The sequence below is a fragment of the Neolamprologus multifasciatus genome, chromosome 20 (genome assembly GCF_963576455.1).
Source record: "Neolamprologus multifasciatus chromosome 20, fNeoMul1.2, whole genome shotgun sequence".
NCBI classification, from domain to species: Eukaryota; Metazoa; Chordata; class Actinopteri; order Cichliformes; family Cichlidae; genus Neolamprologus; species Neolamprologus multifasciatus.
The window spans coordinates 22,765,782-22,780,853 of record NC_140458.1 but is presented as its reverse complement, the minus strand read 5'-3'; the positions used below and the strand labels follow the sequence as shown (position 1 = coordinate 22,780,853).

Below are 15,072 nucleotides of genomic sequence, written 5' to 3'. Positions count from 1 at the left end.
TAGTGAGCTAACTTCCTGCTAACTTCTATCTCCGTTGAATTTCATGAATTCATGTTTTAATGGATGCCTGGATGTTAAACTTAATTGTTAAACCTGGTAGAGCAGCCACACTGATCATTTTATTAAAGATGAAAGGATTCGGACAGTTTTTTAACTCTCAGTGATGCTGCAGTGATCGTTTGACTTATGGACCTGCAGCTGAGTTTGGGCCCAGACACGGCTAATGACATCAGACTTAAAGATCGGATTGTAGCCTGATGTGTTGGACCGCCAGAACAAACTCTACGCTTGTTTTATGTTCTTACAGGTATACAAGAACACGCCGCCGTCCAACATGAAAGCTTTATTAACATTCCTGAAAATGTTTGAATATGCAACAGTTTTCTCACATCTCAGTTTTTGGTCACGTTAAGGTTTCTTGATGAATGATGTAAAAAGGGCAGCTCCAACTGAACTACTCAACTGTCTGCAATGTTGAGGAAACATTATGGTCACGATGATTATAAAAACATCTGTGTATTATTGGCCATACTCTGGTTCAAGATCATATGTCACGGTCCTGAGTCTTTGATCCAGCATTTTAAAAATGGACTTTCAAATACAGTTTCCTATTAAATAAACATGTTTTTTGAAATATGGCGCAGAATCAGGGTCAACTGCCAGTGATCTCGATTATCTCAGACAAGCTGGCATCTGCCCTGTTAGACTTGGCTCTGGGACTCATGAACTCTCTGCTGCCCAGCCTCCAACTGCTGCCCGGTCCGTCGGTGGTCATGTCAAACCCAGCCTCTTCAGAAGGTGAGGACTGTAGCCTTTTTTTTGCCTGCTCACTTCCAGGAGGAAACGATACTCCTGCCATTGCGCTCTGCGTGTGTCTGCTGAGACTGGGTGTATCCGAATTTTGCCTCGAGTAACCTTGAACTAATCCCGTGTCTTTATCTTTTGCTAGAAGAAGCCACTTCACAAACAAACTTGCCACTCACTGCATCACTTCAGTCTGAAATTGCCACAAATAATTAATTTGTGCATTTTTTGTTTCTGTGTGTTCCATTCATGGGTGCAACCGTATTGAGACTATGTAATTTGTTTTAGAATTATGAAAACATGAGTTGGCAAACTCGAACAAGTGTGTCTTTAGTCCTGATTCCACCCCATTACCCCCAACCGCTCACAGCAGATGGCTGGCTGCACTCCCTGGTTCTGCCAGAGGTTTTTTTTTTCCTGTTAAAGGGGAGTTTTTCTCTCCCACTGTCACCAGGTGCTTGCTTATAGAGTGGTTGTCTGATATTTGGGATTTCATTTGTATTACTGTAAGAGGCGCTATACAAATAAAATTGAATTGAATCACATATTGTATCACTTGTGGCTACTCAACTTGAGATTTGAAATTTATTGACTGTTGTTCTGCCTGGTGCTTCCCCAGAGAGTATTTGGGAGTTCTACAGGCTCAGCTGGTGATCTCTGTGTATCCTGAGCCTAAGCTACAGCTTCCAGATCCTGAGTCAGTGCAGACTGGATACACTAGCTACAAATAATTTTCAGCATAATTGCAAGACATGGAAATATCTACAACCCTAATTCCAAAAAGTTGGGATGCTGTCTGAAATGTAAATAAAATCAGAATAGAGTTTCATAATTTTCAAGTCTCCTAGAATCATATTTTATTAACAATAGAATCGCTCTTAGTCACTCTTAGAGGTTGTTCTCCTCGTGGCTGCGTGCAGCGGGGCTGGAGGATGGTCTGTGCTGGCGGACGTAGGTTACTGGCCTGGTGGCCTGGCTGCCCCTGAGTGGATCCGGGGCAGGCGTGGGGTTTGGGGTTCAGGGGTGCTTCGCCTCCGTGCTGGGGCTCTGGCTGGGCCTTGGGGGCTTCGGTCCTCGGCGGTGTGTCGCCGAGGTTGTGGGCGGGTGGGTGCACGGGGGCTCAGCCCTGGCGCAGGGGGCCTCTTGTGTATCGGCCTAACCGGGGGGCTCTTCAACTGGCAGGGAGGTTGTTCCATCCTTGCAGGAGTCCACTCTGCAGGTGGGGGAGAGACATAGGAGAGGTGGAGAATAAACTTAACCTGGGTGCCTGTGTCTTGTGTAGTTTGGGAGATGATTGAATGTTGGGGTGGGTACAGTTTCCTCTGCGGTGGGGTAGGGTGGGCTGCCCCGGGTCCTGTGGGGCTTGGCGGTGCTGCTGCCATAGGCCCCGGTCTGGATGGGCCTGGGCTCCCTTGCCTTGGTGGATACCAGAGGACGGGGGTGCCTACTGGGGTCAGCGGGGGAGCTGGCCCTAGGGAGGGGCATCCTCCCCTCCCTTCTTTTCCTCCCCATCCCCGGCTACCTCCCTCTTCCCGCTCCACCACACCCACCCACACAGGTAGGGCCTTGGGGTGCGGGTGTGTCACCAGGGTGCAGGGGAGACATCCCCCCCCCCCCCCCCCCCCGTCCTCTGCTGGCCACCTGTGCCTCAATTTTATCTCACAACTTAGACATCCACATTACTTACACTCTCATAACACACACACATATATATAGGGACTTGAAGGTGGGCACGTTAACGCCGTCCAGTAGACGGTCTGTGTATTCAAACCTATCTCTGGCGCCGGTGCCCACCTCTCAATTTTAAATCCATGTAGACATTGAGGGTTCTCGGGAGGGGCCGTGCTAACACCTGCTGCTCTCTGGCAGCAGCACCATGCTCTCCCTTGTTTTAAATGCACTTTAGAGCAACACGCAGCAACACTACACTTGAGCGGGAGGAGGGAGTTATGGAGTCTTAACACCCCCCCCCCCCCCCGTTCTCTACTAGCCATCGGGGCGGGGGGGCTGGGAAGAGATGCTGGCTGTCCGATTGGCCTCCCTGCTGCTGCGGAGCCTGGGGCGGTCTCCTTGGCGCCCCAGAGGGAAGGGAAGGGTAACATCTCTTGGGTCTGCGTGCCGTTTCCCCCTCTGGGGGCGAGGATACCTGGACCCGGGGTATAGAGTATGTTTGGGGAGTGTGATTGTGTGTACATGTCCATTTATGTTTATTCCTACGTTGGGTGAGTGCTGAGTGTTTGTATATGTGTGCATGAGGGTGGGAATGCATGTCTGTGTCTGTGTGTGCCTGTTTGTCTGTGTCTATATGTCAGGTCGGGTCTTAGACTCCACCTCTCTGGGAACTCCCAGGCCCTCCAAGTGTGGAGGCCTATCTCCCCTCACCACACTCCCTGCTGGTGACTGATGCCCTCAGGGGTCGGTGCATTGTTGGTTCTTGGTGTCCGGGGCTGGGCGCTCAGGTCATGCGCCAGCTCACTCCCGGTGGCTACTTGGCGGGGCCTGGCGCCTGTTGCTCGGTCAGGCCTCTTCCGGGGCGCGGAGGGCCCTCGGGCCTCCGGCCTCTGTGCCTGCGGCTCGGTTCACTCTGGCACAGCTGGCTGCCGGCGGAGCCGGCGGGCACGCCGGTGCAGCCCCCTCTAGCTTCTGCCCAGTGGCTACTGGGTGACCCCTCGTCTGGGGATCCTCAGCCCTTCCCATGAAGGTGGCACGGATGCCCCTCCGGTGGTCCTCCTTGGGCTCTTGCACTCTGGGGCCTCTGGATGTCTGGGGCCTGGATCTCCTCCATGCCTGCTTCATGCCCTGGGGGACAGGACTATGACTCTCTACATCCTCTTGCAGACCATTACATGGGGAAACCATTTGAATACAAGCGCGCCGATCCACACAGGTGTGCACACGGGTGTTCACTGTTCGTAGACTTAAATCACACCTTTTCTTGGCTGCTACTTCAAAGCACATTGCGCGCTGTCTGTCGTGCGTGCTGCACAACAACATTCAATATTTAGTATTTACTGCTGTTTACACTTAGCTAGATTAATGCGATGGTGTTGTGTATAGTATGTTGCTTTGTTTTGGGTTTTTTTTGCTTGTTTTCTATTCTTTTTCTCTCAACAGGTGATCCCGGAGATATTTTTTCCCCCCCTTTCTCACTGTCCCTCTCCCCTTCTGTTTTTCTTTTCCTTCCTCTTTCTTTCTCCCTTTCCTATCCCTCACTCATGTCTGTCCCGTCTGTAACAACTGAAAATAAAATAAAATAAATAATAAAAACAAAGGTCGATCAAATGGACCAATACGGCAATGCCATGATGATCCATTTGGCAAAATAAATCCATTGGGTATCCTTGTTGTTCTTCAGACAACAATTCTGACGGCTAAAGAACCAAATGGGACAGGCAAAAAAAACCCCAAAAAACAATAGAATAGAATATTCTGTGTTTAAACTGAGAAAAAAGTGCTTTTTAAATTTGACAGCAACATGTCTCAAAAACACCAGGACAGGGGAATGTTTACCACTGTGTGACACAACCTCTTCTTTTAACAACAGTCCATAAATGTCTGGGAACTGAGACCAGTTGCTGTACTTTTGGCAAAGGAATACTCTTTACCATTCTTGTGTTACAGGATTCTGTTGGCTCAGTAGTCTTGGGTCTTGTGTTTTATTTATTTATTTTTTGTTTCATGGTCTGCCAAATGTTTGCAGTTGGTTTAGCATAGTTTAGCATTTTCATGCAGAAATATGTGAGGCCTTCCCTGAAAAAGACTTCATCTGGAACTGAACAAATATAAAAGCTGGATATACTTTTCAGCATTAATGGTGCCTTTCCAGATGTGGAAGTCTACCCCATAGCATTTTGATTGAGCTTTGATTGAGCTGGTGAAGACGGTGAGGTTTCGGGTTCATGTTCACATGACTTGGCTTCGTCTTCTCAGGACGGAGTCTTATTAACCTGCATTTGTGTTTAGCAAGATAAACTGTGTTCACGAACAGTGATTTCTGGAAGTGTTATGCCTGTTCTTAGAGCATTGCCTGAGAGGCATCCATTATTGATATTCATCCTTGTCCCTTACACAGAGATTTTTTCATACTCTCAGAATTGTTTCATGATACTATGTTTGAGATATAAAGTCTTCACAATTTTGCATTTTACAAAAATTGTCTGAAAATTGTTCCACAAGTTGTAGACCAAGTTTTTTGGGGGAGATTTGTCAACTGTTTCCCATCTTTAATTCTGAGAAATGCTAATTATTTTAATACCCAGTCATGTTACTGATCTGTTATCAGTTAACCTGAGTAGTTGTTCCTCCAGCTATTTCTTTTTAGTACTACCTACTTTTTCATCCTTTAGTTACTCCCGTCTAAACCTTTTGGGGAAGTGTTGCTGAGAATAAGCTGAAATAAGCTATTTTTGTTAAAATAGTACATTTTTTCAGTTTAAATATTTGATATATTTACTATCATTTACTGTGAACAAAATGTTATGGGATATTTAAATGATTGCCTTCTGTTTGTATATACATTTAACACAGCGTCCCTTCTTTTTTGGAATTAGGGTTGTAATATGGCGATATTTCCAGGGGTTACACCAATGGAACAGTCTTATTGGTAGAAATATTGGATGGTTTTACAAATCCACACATTATAAAATTCATTATAGACTATTTAAAGTGAGCCATCTTACATACATTCCCATCCATTCTCTTCAGCTTATCCTTTTCAGGGTTATGGGGAGGGCTGGAGCCTATCCCAGCTGTCTTAGGCCGAGAGGCAGGGTGCACCCTGGACAGGTCGCCAGTCTGTCGCAAGGCTAAGACATAGACACAGACAACCACTCGCCCTCACATTCACACCTATGGGAAATTAACCTAACCCATACATTCCACTTTGTAAAATTATGCTACTTATAAAGTTTGATGAAGAACTTTCAGTAAGCAACCTCTGGAATTGAGAATTAGTCAAAAATGCCCATCCAACATCTTAACACCTTCCCCATGGTTTTGTTTTTTTTCTTCTGTAAATAAAAACAGGATACACTACACTCGCACTGAACCAGGTTGCCAGACTGAGCATTAGTGCTTTCGACTTTTAACCCACAATTACTTTTTTTGTCACGTATCCCACACTGGCACGTCAAAACATTTGAAACACTTCAAAACTTTTGGAACTGCTGTTTTTGAAACTCCAGGGGTGCCTCTGTGAACTGCTCTGTAATACTTGGCCGTTTGTTCCAAAGAGGCAGTGTATGAATAAATGGAATAAATGGAAACGCAGCAGAGAGACATTGTAAATAACACACTGGATTAAAAACACATTAAAAAGTGTCAGTGCTAAAGTGCCAATCGCAGCTTAATTACTGCAAACACATGCGTAATGTTTGTAATGGGGTTCAGACTGGAGGTGATTTTTGCTCCGACGGTGACAGTAATGCTTTGTGTAATGTTACACAAGAGCTGATAGTACTATACAGGCGTGCTGGCACACTAGCAAATCTGTGCATGTACATATACACATTGTACAGTACATACCCCACCCACGCTAGTGCACAAACACAGACCCACACTGCTTTGAGACAGAGTGAGTGTCTTTGCAGATGCTGTCAAGGATAGATTGTGGTCATCACGGCCTACCCTCAGGGGATATGACTCATTAGACAAACACATGAAGAAACCAGACCTCACATTGGCACTGCTATGCATTTTTTTCCCACAGTGGATAGTACAGTGCTCACGGATAATGATTTTGTGACAGCACACCAGTCTCCTTAAAAGTCCCTTTAACTACTCCTTTACTAGGAGTAATACTGTTGATCGCATACAATAACCTGAAATCAAAGGTTTCAACCTCCCAGACAGCCAGAAATAAAGAGAAAATCTGATGGTTTGAAAACATTAATAAACTAATAAGCAAATGTGTATTCTCTAAATAAGTAGAAGCACAGTCTTTGTTTAGCCACTAAAAAATTATCTATTAATCATTTTTGACAGAACACATTTGTTCAGAGTCTCAAATCAACAGCCGGGTTTATGTAAATCAACATTATACCAGCTGTGTACAAAACGACTGACAGTGAAGGATGATCACGGCTAATTAAATCCGTTCCCAATAATTTTCTGTAGTCAGCCCATTCTCCTTATGTATATGATCCAAAGTGTTCCTCTACAATGTATAAATCCTTAACCATCGTTCTCTGTCACTCTGCTGTTCATCCCAATCATTGGAGAAAAACCTTAAAGTGTATTATTCTCACAACTGCTTGTTGAAGATATTCTGTGTCTTAAATATCCAGCGTTCACCCCCTGTGGGCTTAAAAAGGTGGCTTTTTAAAGTTTATAGATGTCTCTTTCACAGAAAACAGCAGCTGGTACTGGCTTTATCACAGCAGGTACAGTGGATTCCAACTGCGGCCAGCATTAATGGCATGAAAAAAAAATGTGTCAAAACGTCAACAGTACCCACTCAACCCACTCTGGCTGCATAATAAGGCTTTTTCACTGCAGACATTTTGACATGTTGCAGTAGGAAAAGCACACATGTAAATTAGTATATATGGATTAATGGCTTTCTGATGCATTTAGTTGCTTTGGTATCAGGGTCATGGTATGCACATGGCTCACTGCCATACTGGTGTGTCCAACAGTGACACTGAAATAGAGACATTAGCTAAACTGAACTCAAATTCCAGACAACTGTTCAATTAAAATGAGCAATTAATGCATGTCTCAGTCCTACTGTACTCACCTTCTATAAGGCTCAACAATTAATTTTAGTGTTTATTTGTTTGGGGTATGAAAGAAGGCCATTACTTATTTAAATGACGGCCCCCACCCCCACCCTTACCATAGAAAATATTTATATGTATCCAAAATTATTTAAACATTATTTCAATTATTTTTACAGTAGACATTTTCTTAGTGCAAGAAAAGTGTCATATTTCCATTCTTTCTTCAAGTTCAGTTACCAATATAATTTATAAAAATCCAAATTATTTTAACTTTGTCATTACTGTTTGCGTTTATTTTAGCACTTTAATAATGTCACACATAATTCATCATTTATAGTTCCCTATCATATCATATTAACTCTGGTGGCTTAGAAATCAGAGGATTAAACTCCTCATATTCTGCCTTAAAGACCTGAGGTCTGACTGCTAACCATGCCTAAATGTTTCCAGGCTCTGCCATACAAAATTACATTAGACACACCTCTTTAATTTCAGTTATAAAGTAATAAACTAACCAACTTTTCTATGAATACAGGCAGAAGCACTTACAGTTGTTTGGCATGCACCACCAGTGATGGTGCAAAGACGTTGGTAGGATGAGCAGATAAATGTGGAGGCAGCAGATTATTTGTGAATCTGGTTTGAACAAATATTTGTATAACACCTATTTTCCATCTTATATTTGTTTGAAAAGTAAAGTAACAAAGATCAAATGAGTCTCCGAATTATGATATTTCTACATCTGAGAGATTAAGGTATAGCTAGCCAGCTAACTGCTGGCTGATGTAACTGTAAGTGTGTTTATCATCCAGCTGGAGAGCCACTGAGGCTAAAGACAGCGTTAGAGGAAGGGTCTAAGTGGTGCTAGGTATGGCTCCAGTGAGTCATCAGACCATGACTTCTGGCCCTCCCGAATAATCCCAAACACAGAAATGAAGAAAAATTGTTCGCTGGCCCTACATCACTTCCAGTCGTTTACATGTTTTCACTAATTATTTTCTGACATGTGCAATATTTATTTAGAAATTCATAAATGTCCTTTCCAAAGATTTTCATATTTTCTTTTCCCAGTTGCCAAGCGGATAAATAGCTTTGTGTTAGCTTTCGAAACTACAATTTATGCTCAGCAGTGATGCCACCATAATATGCAACACCAGTTAAAAATGCTTTGAAAGTCTTTCGCCTGGGTCTGGCGGTCACGCTCCAATCCCAACCTCATGAGCCCCTGGCCTTTTTGGCCCTTTGCCCAACTCTTTGACAGCAAGAGGTGATTTTAATGGAGCAGAACAAACTGGCAAAGAGAGACATAGGAAAGGAAGGGCAGAGGGAAAAATGGCTGGTTTCTCCCCTCTACTCTGCCTTCACTCTGAGTCACTACAAATGCCCACAATATAAAACATATGCTGATGTTGACAGATAGGAAAAAGAAGGAGAATAAAATATAAAGAGATTGTGACAGGTGTTGTCTCTAAAAATTAGCATCATATTGTGTACCATCTAGTAGATCAGGGTCGATCTTTGCCGATGACTCTTCCTGAAAGGTTTACAAGATATATTATATACATCCAAGCACATATATTCCTAAAAAGAAAAAAAGTCCAAACGGATGTGTGCGAGCTCCTTGGTTTGCCAACCGTGTTGACTGCCAGTGACAGCCCATTCCTTTTGCACTTCTGTTCTACTACTTTTCAATGAAATTTCATTGACTTCACTTCTCTTCCAGTCTGTGGGTGTCAGTCAACTCTGAGAAAAAAGTGGTGTCAATGTTCAGCTACTTCTGTGTTGGATCAGCAGGACAAAACAAGCGTTTGCACAGACTTCTTTTTCATTTTTTTTAACTTCTTTGTCAAGCCCAGAGAATTACAGCATGATGAGAAGAAAGAAAAAATGAAAATGAGATCTGAGGAAAAAGATAACATCCTCTCCTCCCTTTTTATGTAAATTAGGCACAGACACTCAGAGCTGGATGGAAATAATAATTCATGCTGGGAACTTCACTCCATGCCATGTCACTCACTGCAGGCTAACGTTTCTCAATATTAGTATTATGAGCAATAATATCACTTTGATAATATCATTTAGTATGGACTTTTTGGACACTATTTTAAATGAGAATATTTTATCACTCATACTCAAATGTCATATGTGTGTTTTCCCTCTGTATCCATAACTCTACAAAACCTGTACAAAAAGGTTTATTTCACAGCAAACATTTTTCTGGCACAACTTCATGTGCTTCCAAGGTGCGTGGAGAGGATGAAAAAAATCACAATGCAGGGACTCCAGCAACACTTAAGAGGAAGAGGAACAACTTTATCGACTGAGCAACATGTTTTTCGGCTTGTGGCCTTCATCAGGGTCAAAAAGGTTTATTTAACATTCTACACATGTTATTATCATGATGTCACGTGATGTCTTCATTCTCTCGCCCCAACCGGTTGCGACAGATGGCCGCCCCTCCCTGAGCCTGGTTCTGCCAGAGGTTTCTTCCTGTTAAAAGAGAGTCTTTCCTTCCTAATGGCGCCAAAGTGCTTGCTCATAGGGGGGTCATATGATTGTTAGGTTTTTCTCTGTATATATTATTGTATGCTGTCAAATTGTATTGTGTGACTGCAGTTGTGAATTGGCGCTGTATAAAAAAAATAGAATTAAATTGAATTGATCCCAGTATGTCACTTGTATGTGGTGGCACTTGTACAGTAGTGATGGGTCGTTCGCGAACGAAATGGCTCTTAGAGCCGACTCTTTGAAGTGAACGACGCGAGCCGGCTCCTTATTGGGAGCCGTGAGGGTTTTTTTTTTTTTTTTCTTTCTCTCACCCTCTCTCTCGCCCTTTTTTCCGCTAAACTCCGCATGCGCGGCCTGTACTTTGCGCTGGGCAGAGGGGGGAGGGGCGTTAGTTACACTTGCAGTAGCACAGGAACAGAGCCAGAGAGAAAGAGAGCGAGGGACAACAACGTCACATTAGAAAGGTATAGTAATCATCCACTATTTTCAGTTGCAGATGATAAAGGATTCAGAAATCATGCAGGCCCATATGACAGAGAATGTGCATCTTCTTTTTGTTTTAATATTTTAATTTATATTTAATTGTGTTGTGGTTTGCAGTGTTTTGTGTTGTTTCACGTTAAATTTATTTAAAAGGAAAAAGCTGAAAATTTAAATAGTTAAAAGTTGAAATGTAAATAGTTGTTTTTTTGTTATATGATTTATTTATTACATTTTATGTGGAGTGAATAAATAAAGTATATTTATGGTGGCCCTTAGAGACAAAGCACGTAAAACCTCCAAAACACGTAAAAACTCCAAAACACGTACAAACTCCAAAACACGTAAAAACTCAGAATCACGTACAAACTCAGAATCACGTACAAACTCAGAAGCACGTACAAACTCAGAATCACGTACAAACTCAGAAGCACGTACAAAAGACAACAGAAGTGCTCCCGGATGCTAGGGCGCAGTGTTGAGCTTTTGTTACCTAGTGGCTACACAAGACAGGAAGTATCAACAACCGGATTTGGTGTGTGGTAGTAACAGGTAAATGAACTTTTTTTTAAAATTATAAAATAAATATGAGTGCTTGTCTATAAATACACAAACCATACACACAGGCTTTCAATTGTGTAATTTAAGTGATCTGGGTAGCTCTGTTTTGGAAGTTCAGTAAACGCTAGAAATGTGTTTTGGAGTTTGTATATGCTTTAGAGTTTGTACGTGCTTTGTCTCTAGGGGCCATATATAAACATATATAAATAAAACCACTTTTTTTACATTAGTAATTCCTTTTCTGCATAATTTTATATTATTGTTAATGATTAAATAATTAAAGCAAAAAAACAACCTGAAGAGCCGGTTCGGAGCCGAAAGAGCCGGCTCTTTTTAGTGAGCCGAGCCGAAAGAGCCGGATCTCTAAAAAGAGCCGGAAATCCCATCACTATTGTACAGCTGAAATGTATCCACTATGTCCACCAGGGAAGAAAGTAATCAGAATACAGATGCAAATAATGTGGGACTAATGGGACCTAACAGATCCTTGGGTTTAGCCAAGGATCTGTTAGGCATATGGATGCACCTCACATCTAGGAGTATGAATCAAAGCATAGCATAAGCGCAAACCTGGATGCTGTCATACACTTATCATTATTATTATTACCTTTTATTATTATTACTCAATAAAAGGCACGTAAAATGTTGTAGAGGAGGGGCAATCAATCTTGACTTCAACACCAGAGACCCAGGTTCATATCATACATGTCACTGCTTTTGTCATACATCATTTGCATGATTTTAAAATATGTTCTTAACAACTACAAAATTTTACTGTGATTAGGTTTAAAAGTTTAAAAACTACCAGGTTAGGTTTAGACACTTCGGTTGGTTTGGGTTAAAATCCAGTGGTTGCCATATCTTTTAAAACTTGGTTTTCTTGGTTGCTATGTTGACAACTCCCTGCTTTCTGTACAGAAAACAGGTGGTTGGACATAAGATATATTTGTTATTGCAATCAATTACTAACAAATTCCTGTTCACTCATATTTAAAAGAAGAATTGAGTGTTTGATAAACTGCTGTGAGACCGAACTGCCCATGAACAGTGCAGCATGAGCGTAACATCTACAGCTGTGAGAGAGACCTGAGAGTCCTGCCTGATGTGTGGTTTCTGACAGGACTGCCAACTCACGCTTGTTTGCTGCAATATCACTGCTCAACTTGAGTGCTGAGCAGTCATATTATAGCAGCAGAGGGCATGAGGACCCTCAGGTCACAAAAAAATGTCCCGGTTCTCCTGATGGACGTCAAGTAGGACAGTACCTCAGTGGTTAGTGTTCACAGCCTCATCTTACAGAAAGAGATTAATGGATTCAGCCAAGGTCCTTATTAGTGCAGTTTGCATGTTTTCTCCAGGAACAATAAAGCTAAATTATTATTTAAATAAAGGTTAAACAACAAAAGAGTGCTTTAACTAGAATGCTTTGATGCTAAACTGTAGTAATGATTCTCGAAAGCATTATTTCATCTCTAGCACCATTGAGCCATAAAGACACATGTTGTTGATTTATAGGTAGCAGTGTGACAGAGATATTGCTGCACAATAAGCACAATGGCGTTGATGCTACTGCTGGACATGAAATGTTGTTTTCTTTGAAACACTCATGGATTCCTTATGTTTGTGTGGCTCCTGAAAATAATTGGAACACTCTACCCTCAGGAAATTTCTATGTCTTTACTGCATGAAGTGCAGTGCTTTAACACAGTGGTATGTTTTTGATGTTTTTGATCCTTATGTACACAAACAAACCCATAATTCTTGATAAGCCATGTCGGGCTCCATGCTGAAATGACTTACCTCAAATTAGAGTCCAAAATATGTGAATAAAAAAGTGTGTGTATTACCACCGGAGTCAAACCTGCGTGCAGTAAATCTTTCCTTTGGTGTAAAAGATAGTGACGAGGTGCTGACTGCTGTGTTAGGATGAGCTGTATAAATGCCAGCAATACCTGGGCACATATAGTCACATAGTTACACATAGTCAACTTCTTCATGAAAAGGGAATGGCAGACCTGAAGTCAGCTGTGATTTAAAAAAGCAGTCAGATTCCTGACTGCTGCCTTCTTCAATACTTAGGATGGTACTTTGCGTCCACCCACCGCATAGTGTCCTGTGGGGGTTTTCTTTGTACCCTATGAATAACCAAATTACTATTAACATGTAAAAGATTCTCCACTCCTGCACATGTGTGCATCTGTCACACACTTAGTGACCTGTCTGTGTGTACCTCTTTTCTAAAGTGTACACGTCAGTACGTACTGACTGTACTTCTCCCATTGTTGTAGAATAGTGCAATAAACTGCTGGTACTTTGGGATCCATTTAGGGTCATTTTGTGTTTGTATGTGTGCTGTTGTGTGTTTTCACCAATTAAACGGAACTAAGATGTGCAGAAATCACATTAACTACTTACTTTCAGAGTCCAGCCAGAACCTCACGCATTTGGCAGTTTGACTGCAAAATGTTATGTCAAGTCCTGTAATGCAAAGAGACTCATGACTGATGCAGATGAGTTTCCCTCATCAGTGCCATTCCAACTGCGAGCAGTCTGAGTCAAACCCCAACTGTTTGCAGAGAGGATGCCTTCCACCAGGCAACCTGTGCAACCGCCTTGTGATTGAAAGAGGCTGTCAGGTGACACAGCTATTTGCGGTCTCCAACAGCAAAACAATTCAGCACAATCAGTGAGCAACCACTGATTACTATCCTATTTTTTTCTCTACTGTGACTGAGCCATTAGATAATTATTGGATTTACATCAAAAATGAGTTGGCCGGACCATGACTTTCCATTAAACCATTCAAAAATTGTTGATATGCTTCAGTTTGGATCAAAGTGTTGGACTGACTGATATAGCACCATACTAGCACTTCAGCATGACTAAATATGTGTAACATCGCATGCAAAGCTGCAGTTTTGAGCATACTACTGTCAAGGAAATGAGGAGTAAGGGTGTGGAGAAATAATTTGTTCCAAACTGGACAGCTGCAGCACAAAGAATGTTCTACATGATCAAAAAGATCCAACACAAACACAATAATTCACCGTGATCAGGAAGTCAAGAGAAAGTTAACACAACTTCTAAAGGCTCTTAAATAAATGCACCAGGACACTAAGAAACGCAACCTGCACGTGAGTCTCCACTGTTGCCATGAATGAAGACATGTACAGTTTGATGAGAATCAGATTTCACTGATATTGCAGCATGCATGTGACACGTGCTGCTCTTTATTAGTGTTTTATTTAGTCCACACACTGGGCCTGAACTTGGCAGAGTCGTACACAGTTGCATAACAGTTATCATTTGATCCCACATGTCAAATCAGCACATGGGCTGTAGTTTGCTGTGGGGTAACTTGCCTCTGACCTTCAGATGTGTGTACAGTATCTATTTCACAAGCTCCCTCAACATGATGAGACAGTGTGACACAAACACGCATCGCTGGCAACTTTTTTTTTTGATAAATGCATTTATACTATAAAATATTCTTTGTTTTAATCAACTGATGCTTACCAAAAAATGTAACACAATGCTAAGTTATTATTACATTTTCATCCTTACTTCAATTATTAAAAATATAAATGTAAAAGATTTATTAGACATTAATGCAGCATCAATTTCCATCCACTAGGGGGCAGAATACAAAGCCATGATTCCGTCCCAAGCTACTGTTACAGCTAATGAAGGATTTATGATCAGGCAAACGTGTCCGTCTGCAGACACAATTACGGTCGGACAGAGATCTGGGAGAGGAGTTTTCACTGACACCAGACTTGCTCCCATCGAGTCCTCCAAGATCCTGACTTCCCATTGCTGCATGTGGATGATGTAAGCATCTGCTGATTGGTTGGCAAGTGGGCCACAATAGAACAGGGAGTGACAGCAGAGTTCACATTTTAAACACATTTAGATGACCACTACTGTATTGTGATCACATTCCACAATAATTAGCTAACACACCAAAACACACCTTTCAGCTTTCCATGTATTTTGGGTT

General features: G+C 42.1%; 1 long non-coding RNA gene across 1 annotated transcript in view; it reads right to left on the bottom strand.

Annotated features, from left to right (window-relative positions):
• The window catches only part of LOC146494945 (uncharacterized), a 181,406-nt gene extending 170,715 nt beyond the window's left edge, over window positions 1-10,691 (bottom strand). Inside the window, exon 1 of the long non-coding RNA XR_014871674.1 lies at window positions 10,216-10,691. This is a non-coding gene — a long non-coding RNA (uncharacterized LOC146494945). The remainder of the gene's footprint in view (window positions 1-10,215) is intronic.
• Between the last annotated feature and the right edge of the window lie 4,381 nt (window positions 10,692-15,072).